We start from the raw sequence: 13069 nt of genomic DNA, 5'->3' as shown, positions 1-13069 counted from the left end.
AAAAAATAATTAAAAAAATTCAGTGTTGTTTTGATCGCGGTAGCGAACGGTCGCGCACCGCTCAGCAACACACGTAGCAAATATTAATAAAATCTATACTAATATTATAATTGGGAAGAGTTTGTTTGTTTGAACGCGCTAATCTCAGGAACTACTGGTCCGATTTAAAAAATTCTTTCAGTGTTAGATAGCCCATTTATCGAGGAAGGCTATAGACAATATTTTATCACGCTAATACTAATAGGAGCGAAGAAATAGAGGAAAGTGTGTAAAAACGGGGGGAAATTATTTGAAAGGGTTTATTTGAGCGCACTAATCTCAGGAACTACTGGTCCGATTTGAAAAATTCTTTCAGTGCTAGATATCCCATTTATCAAGGAAGGCTATATTTTATCACGCTAAGACTAATTTAAAATTATTAATATTTAATAGAATAATTTCAAATAATTTCCCCCGTTTTTTCCACATTCTCCTAATGTGGAAAAAACGGGGGAAATTATTTGAAAGGGCTCATCTCGCGGACTACTGGAGCAATTTTTATGTTATTTGGCATAGATAAGAAGTAGACCACGTGAAGGATCATAGGCTATTTTTAATATTCATATAATATTCATTTAATAATCATAGCTAATTTTAATCATTTTTTCAGTGGCTATATATTTTATAACCGTGCGACGCCGGGGCGGGTCGCTAGTATTTAATATAATGAACGTACTTAGTACATACTTACGTTAGTTCTTAAACTAGCTCTGAAATACTCATAAAATATTAAGTTGAAGGAAATCTAACTAAGCAAATTTCAAAACACAGCAGCCGATCGTTACGATCGAGTTGATTAAGAAGCTGCGATAACTTATCCCTTTTCCTTCTTAATCTTAGTGGATTTATCCGCCTGTAAAGTTTAACTGTATAATTTGAGACGGGTCACGGCCGGGGAGGGGTGAGAAAGGGGGTGATAAGCCGTGTCATCACTTACCTGCTGCGCTTATTGTTTGGTTCGTAGACGCTGAAAGGTGGTTTTCTCGGACCGCGCACTTTCATTCTACTGTTACGTCTTTTACTTAAATTAGGTAATTGTATAGCAATAGTTGTGCTAAAAATAAAGAAAACTTTGTTTGTTTGCATCAAAATCCCCGCGTTCCATTTGATGTTAAAAATGATCAAAACGCTCAAAATGCCTCCTATTTTGAGCGTTTTATTCGTTTTTAACGTCAAATGGAACGTGGGAAATATAGTCTACGATACTAGTGGGCTGATTTTCAATGGATTTTAGCATATAAACAGAGTAGACCAAAGGAAAGGATGTATAATATATAAAAATTTACGATTACGGCGGGATACGGTTTTTATATAGACTTAGGCTCGTAGCTATGCGTAACTTCTAGCAATATACAGGTTTCGAAACTCATTTAAAGTAAACCACTGGAAAAAACATATTGTGTTACTTTTTTACATCTGAGAGTTTTCGGTTTTATCGTGATTCAATTTTGCGCATACAATGTGGCGGGAAACACATTATAGTTCCAAACCTTTAAATAACGTTTAAAAACTATTCTGAAGCTTATATGGGCGAGCGAGTCAAACTCGACCGAATGCGGTCGCCACACTACCAACAAACTTATATTGTAAGTACTCTATTTAAGTCTCGATAATATTATTTGCTTAATAGCGGTAGATTAGGTAATTAGTTGTGAAATACTCCTATAAATATTAACTAGCTATATACTAAATTTCATGAAAATCGTTGGAGCCGATTCCGAGATTCCAATTATATATATATATATATATATATATATATATATATATATATATATATATATATATATATATATATATATACAAGAATTGCTCGTTTAAAGATGTAAGATTTGGATCCGTCACATGACGTCCTTTACGATCAGGAAATGAATTGGAATAAAAAAAATGTGGACTTTATGTAGGACCAGACATATTAACCAAATGATGAAGACGAAAGTTACAAGGTTTGTTAAAATAATAACAGTCTAAATCACGGTTTTTCTACGAAAAAACGTTGGCCGAATCTAAAGGACACATAAGGTGAATGGTACTTTTTCGTTTGATAGGAGAATAATGACTAAAGTAAGTAGGCCCACTGCGAAATAATAATGTCACCCCTAGGTCTGGACAAAATTAAGCCAATAACGATTCATCATATTATAAAAGGCGTCATTATAATATCTTACACTTTTAAATACGCTCGAAATTGTTCCCGAAGTCTAATTTAAAACTCCAATTAACAAATGTGAAACTTTCGCGTTGTCGTAAAAGTCAATTAAGAAACGTCGTGTTAAGGAAGCGAGTGGTAATTAGTTTAATTTGACTTTCGTCGCAATTAAACTATATCTGTTTGTATCTGCACAAAAATTACGCCCTGATTTTGTTACGATGTAAAACTTTGCAGGGAATTTTTTAATTTAAAAGGTTTGCGACGTTTTTATTTGATTTGCGCGTTTGTTTCTCTTCAAATTCTTAATTCCAGTAACGACCCAAGTCCTTGACTAATTTGATAAAGGTGTTTCCCGTCTTTCGCTAGGTCACGAAAAATATTAATTGTTGGATGTTATTTAAAATGAATAAGAATTAGAAATATTTAAGAAAACATATTTAACTAACTGTTACTTTTAAAACAAAATAAAGTTTTTTTGCACTTTCATGATTTTTGTGTAAATAATGATGTAGAATGATGTATATTTTAAACACTAATAATGATTAAATAATCATCCAATATTCATTCAAATAATAATATTATTATGTAGAAAATACTGTTGTAGGAGTAAGCGTGGAGGCCACAAAGGAAGATCTTCCGATTGAGCGAGGTGATATGCTCGGTCAGGCCGAAGGCCACGTATACCGACGCACTCAGAAAACTTCGATAGCGCGATGCAGGAATGTGGCGCTAATTGTGGATACCGCCACACTGTGTTTGCCTGTCAGTTGTCACCTCTTCACTCTCAAACGATAAATATATATGCTCTTTGTAAAAAATAAAGATTTTGACATAAGCTCCATACATTATCTCTCAAACTCTCCATTTAATTATACCCCAGTAGAGTTAGATTTTTTTTTTAAATTAATTATAGTCAGAAATTTTTTTGCACCAGTGTTTAGAGGAGTTCACAAATAGCTTAAATTCAAAAACTCGACCAGCCACGACGTGTGCGTTAGCCACCATATTGGTTTGAAGGTTCAATCTTTTTTTAGCTATATCTCCTTTATTTTTCATTTTTTGAAGCTAATGATAAGGATCAAATTTGTCTAAAATTTGATTTTCTACAACTTTTGATCTTATGCTTTTTATTGTAAAATCAATATTTAAGGACACACAGACGGACAGACAGCGAAGTCTTAATTTTAATTGTGCTTAATGTAAAGGGCTACAAGTTTATTTCTGTTTTTTTTTCTGTATTTGACAATAATCGTGATACAGGTCGAAATTATACTTTGCCTTGTTTTTTGCATTTATCTCCATAAATATTGATTTTACAATGAAATTAAAAGAACTCAAAATGTAGAAAATTAAATTTACAACAAATTTAGTTCTTATCATTTTCGTAAAAAAATATAAACTAAAGGAGATGTGTCTAAAAAAAGATTTGATCTTCAAACCAATATGGCGGTTAACGCACACGTCGTGGCTGGTCGAGTTTTTGAATTTAAGCTATTCATGACCTAAACACAGGTGCAAAAAAAATTCTGACTATAATTAATTTCAGATTCCCATACAAGGCTGAACTAACCCTAGTGGGCTATTACAGTTAAGTAATTAACATCCGTCTCTGAGTGCGGCATGGAATTTTATATTAATCGTAATTTAATTCGACGACCTCTGTGGCTCAGTGGTGAGCGCGTTGGTAGCTCAAGCCGGGGGTCGCGGGTTCGAGTCCCGCCGACGGAACAAAAAGTTTTCAAAGTTCCTGGGTCATGGATGTGTATTAAATATGTGTATCATATAATAAAAATCTTAAATATATGTATAGTATAAAAGTATTAAATATATTTCCGTTGTCTGGTACCTGTAACACAAGTCCTTCAGGTACTTATCACAGGGCCAGACTGACGTGGTGTGAAGCGTCCATAGATATTATTATTATTATTATATTATTTAACTGCAGTTAGATTACGATAAATAAAATTCCACCACGAAGTAGCGGTCAACAATTTTATTTGGAAGTAACCATTGCTAATTTTATTCTAATTGCTCTTCAAACTGTTGTCTCAGTAAAGCCCTCTATTGAAAAGCACTTGAAAACCTCTCACTTTTATTATCGAGGCTCATTAAAATTGAGATCTGTGAGTGAGGGTTATAAACGATGAAATCCCGGTAGTTTTCTGCGCTGTAGTGCCTGTTTTACGATTAACCTTGCTAGCTCTTACAGGAAATACGGATGAGTTCACATTGTAATGTAGCAGGAAGATGCGATGCATTTTTGAATGAGTTTTTAAAACTGATCTGAATTTATTACATACACAGAAGATACAAATTGGATATACAAAGTTGTCGCCCATGTTGGAGTGTTGTTAAAATGTTGAATGGGTTTTATAAAATGCATCCCATCGCCGCGTCATGTTGTAATGTGAGCACAATAAAGGTGACTGTCCGCATCCTCGCAGCATGACACCGACAAAAATCAAATATAATATCACTTTATGACCTAGGTCCTAGGCTACAGGTTTCATTTTGCTCTACGTCACTACAAAGCGGCGGCGGCATAGTTCGCAAGACCGTTTTTGGTAGAAAATGAAAGTTATAGCCTAGGTCATAAAATGGCATTTTATTTGAATTTTTATTGGTCGCGGTTGCTTGCCGCCAGGATCGGAAGGTCTCCTTAAAGGTACAATTCCGTGCATCGCGACAATCGTAAGCCGCGCGCGGCCTGCGACTGTCGTGAGCCGCGCGCGGCTACTTTGATTGGCGCGCGCAGCCGATGACAGTAGTAGGCCGCGCACGGCTTACGACTGTCGCGATGCATGGAATTGTACCTGGGTTGATTCAGACCGTAACGCGACGCGTAGATGCATTTCTAAATTTCTATGGATTTGACAGATTCGCAAGACGTCTCACGCAATTGAAATCTGTCAAATCTAAACAAATTATGCCGGGCCACGCTTCGCCTCGCTTCGTCGCGTTCTGAACCAAACCTAAGAGGGAGAGTTATAAACGGCAAAATCCCGTAGCTCTCCGCGTAGTGGCTGTTTTACGATTTACTACTCTTCAAAGGAATAGCGCAGGAAACTTTACTTGCTTGCGTTTTATCGCGAAGAAAGTTCTTTTTAGATATCTCAAACTTTTCTATGAAACACTTCTGTGGAAGCGGAAATACTGCTCTAATTACTATCCCACTTTAAATGAGCTAGCGGTCTCCTGCAATTTTGTACATAATTTTCTTATTAAGATACATCAAACTTTAACGCAGAAAGATGCAAAATTGTTCCTTATACTGCGTTAATTCCGGATTACGCCTACCAAGTAGAGTGGCCAGGCAGTGTCCTCGGTCAAGCACTCGGTATGTATGGTATATTAAAATATCGACGCATCCGTGGTCTAGTGGTACAGAGCGCGGCTCTTGAATCGGAGGTCGTCGGTTCGATTCCCGCTTTGGAAACATGTTATTTCCAAGTTTGGTTAGGACAATGCAGGCTGATCACCTGATTGTCTGACAAGTAAGATGATCCATGCGTCGGATGGGCATGTAAAAAGTCGGTCCTGCGCCTGATCTCTCGCCGGTTGTGTCGGTCTTTCGTCCCACTGGGTTATGAGAGTAAAGGAATAGAGAGTGCTCTTATGTACTGCGCACACAGTTGGTCACTATAAAATTACTCCTGCGTAGCTGGCCTGGTTTCAATGAAACCGGCCACCATCACCGAAACCGGTGTGGGAGCTATTATTATATTAAAATATATTTGCTCGCACTATAATATTATAATAGTGCCTAAATAGGGCACCGTCTCGACATTTTCTCAGTGGGCGTAATCAGGCCTTAATGCCCTCCCCCTACGGAGATGCCGCAATTTACAGTTTTTAGAGTCTTATTAACTTATAATTTGAATGCTACAAAATTGTAATAAAACAGCAATATTCTTCAGCATATTATGAACATTCCTTTCACCGTTATCAATTTCCTATTTTTGTTTATTACACTCAATATAATATCAGCTTCCGAAGTACCTAATACCAATTTATTTAAATTCAAGCATACGTTCAGTATCTCCCTAGTATTTACAAATTACGGTTATTTGAAACACACGCCAATAGATGGACAATTTCATTAACTACATATTCGCCGTTTGAATTGTTTTAGGTCAATTTTGAACTTTGATAAGTAAAAAATAGGATTTTTGTGCGATCTCGGCAACGCGGCAAATGTATGGTCAATGTCGTTTGCTCATTGACCATACATTTGCCGCGTTGCCGAGATCGCACCAAAATCCTATTGTATTGTAAAACCATAAACAAATACATTCTGACTGGACAAAACTGACGTGACCTTAGCGTGTAATGGTATATTATGACTTATGAGAATACTATTTTAGCTGTTTCTTATGTTATGTATTTTGGTCGGTTAAATATTTGGTAAATTAGAATAGCAGAATCGGTGAATCTGATGCTAAATGATTACACAGACAATTCAAACAGAGTAATCGAAAGCATCAGCGCTGTGGAGTCAGCGAATAAACAGTTTAGCGAGCATGTTCAACTCTATGTAAATGATATTGTCTTTAATTTTCTCAGAGCATCGAAATACCAAACTGTAGAACAATCACTCTTAAAATATATGGCTCCAGTCATATACACGTGGCTAGGCCAACTAATATTATACGACTGTCCCGATCATCTCAACCGCCTTTGTAAACATTTTAACCGACTTCAAAAAAAGGAGGTTATCAATTCGACGCGTATGTATGTAATATTTCCAAAACTGCCCAGTTTTTTTGTGTATGTTAGTCTATTTCAGTTCCTGAACAAATGTGCCATATTTCAAAAGTGTATGTACCTATGTATGTATGTTTTTATGTTTGTGTTTGGATATCTCTGGAATTACCATACCAATTTCAGTAACTGTTCTTTTGTTATACTAAATATTGTTTAACTTAGGGAATAATTTAAGTTTCATCAAAATTGGTTCAGTAGTTTTGGAGATAGGGAGTTTTAATTCTCAACTACGTACAATTTTGAAGTCGGTTTTATCTTTTTAAAATACAGTTATAATTATTGAACCATTTCTTTGACTTACTGCCGCGGCCACTCAGAGACGAATATTAATTGCTTGATAGTAATTAAATGAAGAGTTTGACAGATAATGTATGGGGCTTATGTCAAAATCTTCATTTATTTTCAGTAAAGTATGTAATATTCTTCTCTGAATGCATCATTTAGTGCCTCTTCCATAGTATGGTATTTCGACGACTCAGAACTTAGAAAATAGTACATGTATTTGGATACATATAAGCAAATGAATATTAATGAGTTTCGAACAATAACACAACACGGGCGGCGCTGTAAAATTTAATAATGAACAAAACGTGCCTTTGCTGCTTCTTACCGTGTGTGCTCTGATAGTGTTTTGCTAATAACTACACTAGCAGCCTGTAAGCCTTTTTAATTAACTTTTTAACTAACGCATATATTATATTTTATGTTTAATTACATTTAAGTACGTTACGATCATTGTCCAGTCATAATATTTTACAAAGTAGGTAGGTAATATGATTTCTTTACTTACGAAATATCAACAAAGCGTCGAATTTTTTGTCTGTATTACTTAGTAAAGGTGAAGCCATATTTCTACCTTACGTTGCATTGCATAGCCGTAGCGTTGACGCGACGTTTTTAGTTTTTCGTCCGTTCCGACAACACAACATACCTTAATGTGGTCTCTCTATACTTTATGGTGTTTATATTCTAGTAGCTCTGTTCTTATCAAGTTTCACACTGTGTAAAAAAACTTTACAAAGAAAAATTAAGTACACAATCTCTATCATGCAATCTTTCTAATGTATCAATTTAGACGTGGGAGAGCCATGCTTCGGCACGAATGGGCTGGTTCAACCGAAGAAATACCACGTTTCTCACAGAAAACCAGCGTGAAACTGCGCTTGCGCTGTGTTTCACCGAGTGAGTGAGTTTACCGGAGGCCCAATTCCCTACCCTATTCCCTTCCCTACCCTCCCCTATTCCCTTCCCTTCCCATCCCTATCCTCCCCTATTACTCTATTCCCTCTTAAAAGCTCTTCTGATGCTGCGAGTGTCCATGGGCGACTGAAGTTGCTTTTCATCAGGTGACCCGTTTGCTCGTTTGCTCCCTTATTTCATAAAAAAAAATCGCGGACAAAACATGTAATAACTATATCGTCTATTTACAGTGTAGTTCTTTTTATTTGTATGGTAATAAATAATATAACGGTATTACAGCAGATATCTCAAGTTATATAGCAACGTTATAGTTAGAATATATAACATACATTATATATCTCAAGTTACATAACAAAGTTATGCAAAAATGCAAGCGAACCTTCGCGAAAACCAGAATAACAAGACACGCGACATTCGCTCTCTAATTAGCCCGGAGTTATACCGAGAAGTTAAAGTGGCTCGGGACACAACAACAGATACACAGCGCGCTGCAACTATTCCTAAACTCGTAGTTAGAAACTCTTGTCAATCGCGTTTATGGAAAAATGAGCTATAATTTGAGGGTTTATTTCAATGTGAATAAATTGAAATGGAAGCGATGACATAAAAAAGTTTATTTTGAATGATTGTTATTGACTAATTCACGCCCACAACTTGGTTGCGTTCAAATTCGTTTTGTCACGTGGAAACCGTGCATATTTCCTTCATAGTAAGATTGCATTAATGAGATCGTTAAGCCGCTACAATACATTATATTTTTTTATATCTATGGGCGCTTGGGCTTTTATATGCTATGAGCAGGCCCATTGTTCTTGTTCTCGCCCGTCACTTGCAAATTAATTCATGTCAATTTAAAATTACGTTCTGTCGTTATAATACGAACAAATTGTAAGGACACATAACAACATTAAATTTCCAACGTACTAGCACTCTATGCATTACGTATCCCGAGGCGCGTCAATAAAGTTTACATCGAAAACATGCTTCACTTTACAAACATACGATGTTATTCGTGTAAACCGAGTCGTTGAGAGTTCTTTATGTAAACCAGCAGATTACCGTTCACATATCAAGTAGTACTGCGCCGTCATGAATAATACATGCCTCCTTAATTTGTAGAGGAAGCTTATTTCTGTTCACTTGTTTCATTGTTTGCCTCATTGCGCTCTTTGAGAGTCAACGCAAAAACACTCTGGACCGGAGTGCTCGCAAATTATTTAAGCTACTTTTGCTTGGATACTTGCTTTAGCGGTGCAGTGTCTTTGTTTACAATGAAGCCTGATGGTCCGAAGTAAAATAAATGTAAATTTTGAAATTAGCCTCTTCTTCGTGTGTAAATAAGTTGCATATTTTGCATTTCATTTTCGAATTATGTTTTATGATTTTAATGCTACCTCTTTACTTTGTCCCGTGATAGGACCAGAACCGCATAATAATAGTTACTCCCATACCGGTTTCGGTGACGGTGGCCGGTTTCATTGAAACGCAGCGCAGTACACAAGAGCACTCTCTATTCCTATTTACCCTCATAACCCAGTGGGACAGAAGACCGACACGGCTGGCGAGAGATCAGGCGCAGGGCCGACTTTTTACATGCCTATCCGACGCATGGATCTGGTGTACTTCTTTTAATTAACTTGACAGATCAAAATGAAAAAAGTTGTGAATAGCCTATTAGGCACTTTATCACAAAGTTGTGAAACAGGCCCCTAAGTCTCTTGCTAGCTCAAGCTTAGCGTTGCCAGATAGTTGCCAAATTTAAGAAGATTATCATGAAGTATTTTAGTCTTTAAACCGCTGAATATTACATTTTCTTGACTCTAAATAGGTCATATGGCAAAGGTGTACCAAAATGTGTCAAGAGTCAAGACTCAAGATTTATTTCAATTCCAGTCTCCGTACTATGGAGATTCGGGGCGAAATGACAGCCTCAATTCAAACAAATTCTGAAGACTCGTGGCGTATTGTTTGGGGAGCCCGCATATATTTTAAATTGCATCTCCTTTGAGTACACTACTTGAGTTACCGCTAGGCATACAATTTTAAGAAGTTTAAGTGCATTTTAAATTTATTTTGCCGGGAACGTATGTTATTAAGCACTTTTCAATCTTATTACCGAGAAATAACGTCGAAAAAAGGCTTACTACAAACCTTTGACATGTCAAGGTGCAATATAATTCAAGGCGTGAGTAGAAGAACCAGATAAAAGATAACTAACATTTTATAATGTTATAAAATGACGTAAGGACAATTACAAATTTTTTCCTTATAATTTAAATTAACCTTGTAACTTACCTACTTTATCATTACATAAAATCCATTTTTTTATTTCAAATCACTTTCCTGGCCCTAAAGCCTACATTTATGCAAAAAAACGGCAATTTTTTAACTGTTACTTACACTTCTTCTTCCATTCCATTCCAACGATATTTAATGTTAGATGTCCCAAAAACATTTGCTCTGTTAAAAACATCAACAAAGGAAGCCTCAGTTTCAGTTTAGTAACCGACTATCCCAATTAGTAGAGAAGGAAACGTTGCAACCCAGCGCTGTTAAAATTCGGTAATGATTTAACTTCAAAGCGTCTTTGAAAGCTTAATGTAATTAAAGACTTTATGTATAGAGTCCCTAAACTATGGTTTTGGGAATTATAAACGGGGATGACGCTAGTAAACACTAAACACATTTAAAAATGATTTGCGTTTGGGTCCTTAAACCTTAAAACAGAATATACTTACGGTATACTTTATGGATATCTGTGCCAATTGGCATTAAAATAATTTTATCTTCTTCTTATATACAAAAAATTCTCGTGTCACAATGTTAGTTACTGTACTAAATTTTATATGCATATTCAGTAGGTTTGAGAATCGGCTACTGGGTACTTTTTATATTGATAAGTGCATATCTTGTTGAATGAATAATATTAAATTATTACAACTCGAAACTGACGGTGACCATCGTTTGTGCGACGGGATAGCGATGGACGTTGCCATGGTGCCATACTTATTTAGTCACTTCAATAAAATAATATGGCTGAAATACTTTATATGGCGAAACAACGTTTGCCAGAACAGCTAGTAATTTTATAATCCTTTCCATCGCGGCCTCGCAACTGGTCGTTTTTGTAAAATTTTTGTTTTATCAGAATTTTTCCTTTATGAAGCTTGTACCAACTTTGTACTAATTCCTTTAGAGTTTAGACAATAGAGTAACTGTTAAAGAAATGGATTTTAGCATCGACAGAAGGAATTTCTTTGTGGAACCTCAAAGGATAGAAGAGGAAAAGTTAAAGGAAGGTTTAGAGCGAACGTTTCTTGTAAAAAGTTTAAAGATTTCACGGTAGAGCTGACTGGTTACGATGTGTTGGCTTCCAACTTTTACGTTACTTTTAAAAATCGAACGATAACGGTCATTTTGTGAGTATGTAGAAACATATTATTTTGAATTTAATTTTTTTTAAACTACTAGCTGTCCCGGCAAACGTTTCTTTGCCATATAAAGTATTTTAGTTTTTATTATTCGTAGATTTCGCTCATATTATTTTATTGAAGTGACTAAATAAGTATGTCACCATGGCAACGTCCATCGCTATCCCGTCGCACAAACAATGGTCGTCGTCAGTCTCGAGTTGTAATAATTTACTATTATTTATTGAACAAATGCACTTATCAATATAATAAGTACCCAGTAGCCAATTCTCAGACCCCCTGAATATGCATATAAAATTTGGTTGAAATCAGTGAATCCGTTTCGGAGGAGTACGCGGCCTAACATTGTGACACGACAATTTTATATATAAGATTTCAAGTTTTACATACTGTGAGTTTTGGCTGTGTATTGCTAGTAAAATAAAAGTCATTCTTTAATTCGATTTTCTTTATTTCAGTGTAACAAACATTTTTGAATTGATTACTTACGGCACCATCTAGTAGAATATACATTAGTGTTCTATTTACATCTATTCTACACACCCTAGTTCGGAAAACATACAAAGTGAGCGAAAACAATCTCCAAATAACAATAACGCTTCGGTATCGTTCTAATTAGAGCGTAGACTAGCTAACCAACAGAGAAATCACTGCTTGCTGACCCGATGTTTCACGAGATCCAAAAACATTGTGCTTTATTATTAAAATAGAAAAAATAATATTCGATTTCCCATACAAAATATTAATTCAAAACATTAAAAATACATTTTTAATGTTTTAGTCATTTTACTCCTTTATCATAATATTAATATTATGTTTATGTTTTTCATTCGAGTATTAGAAGAAATATTATAGATGTGAGAATATCTTGATTTGCATATCAGAAGATGATGATGAGAATGGATCCTCGATTTGAATGTAATTTGACGCTTCCCCCGAGGGTACAGGAGCGAGCTAAGTTAACGTATGAGATGATAATATTTGAATTCTCATTCGATAAAGTAATTCCGACGTCATCGATCAATATGCGAGTCGAGAATGACTTGACAATTCGTTTCGATATCGATGTCGATGTGTTAAATAATCGCTGAACATTTCAATTTGTCTATTGCAAGGTTATGAGGGAATTAGGCATTATGATACATAAACGACCGCATTCAGAGATATTTAATAATTACTTTACTTTCATTTAAGGAAAAGTGTGAGAAGAAATTTATGGAGCTTATGTCAAAATATTACCTATATACACTACCTATATAATATACTACCCTTCTTTCTTCGACGGCTGCCGTCGACAACTGTTGACGGCTGCAGTTCTGCCGTTGGCAAGTACCGTTCGTCTTTAAGAAGCCTTAAGTAATTATTCAATTTCTCTGAATGCAGGCGTAAGTAAAGTTTTCAAATTATTTACCATTGCTAAAAATCTCCCCAGTCAAAAGGCGTCGTCCATCGGTCAGCTAGTCCGAGCTTCATTCATGTTGACATC

The sequence above is a fragment of the Aricia agestis genome, chromosome 9 (assembly GCF_905147365.1).
Source record: "Aricia agestis chromosome 9, ilAriAges1.1, whole genome shotgun sequence".
In the NCBI taxonomy this organism is placed as follows: domain Eukaryota; kingdom Metazoa; phylum Arthropoda; class Insecta; order Lepidoptera; family Lycaenidae; genus Aricia; species Aricia agestis.
This window is presented reverse-complemented; position numbering follows the sequence as displayed.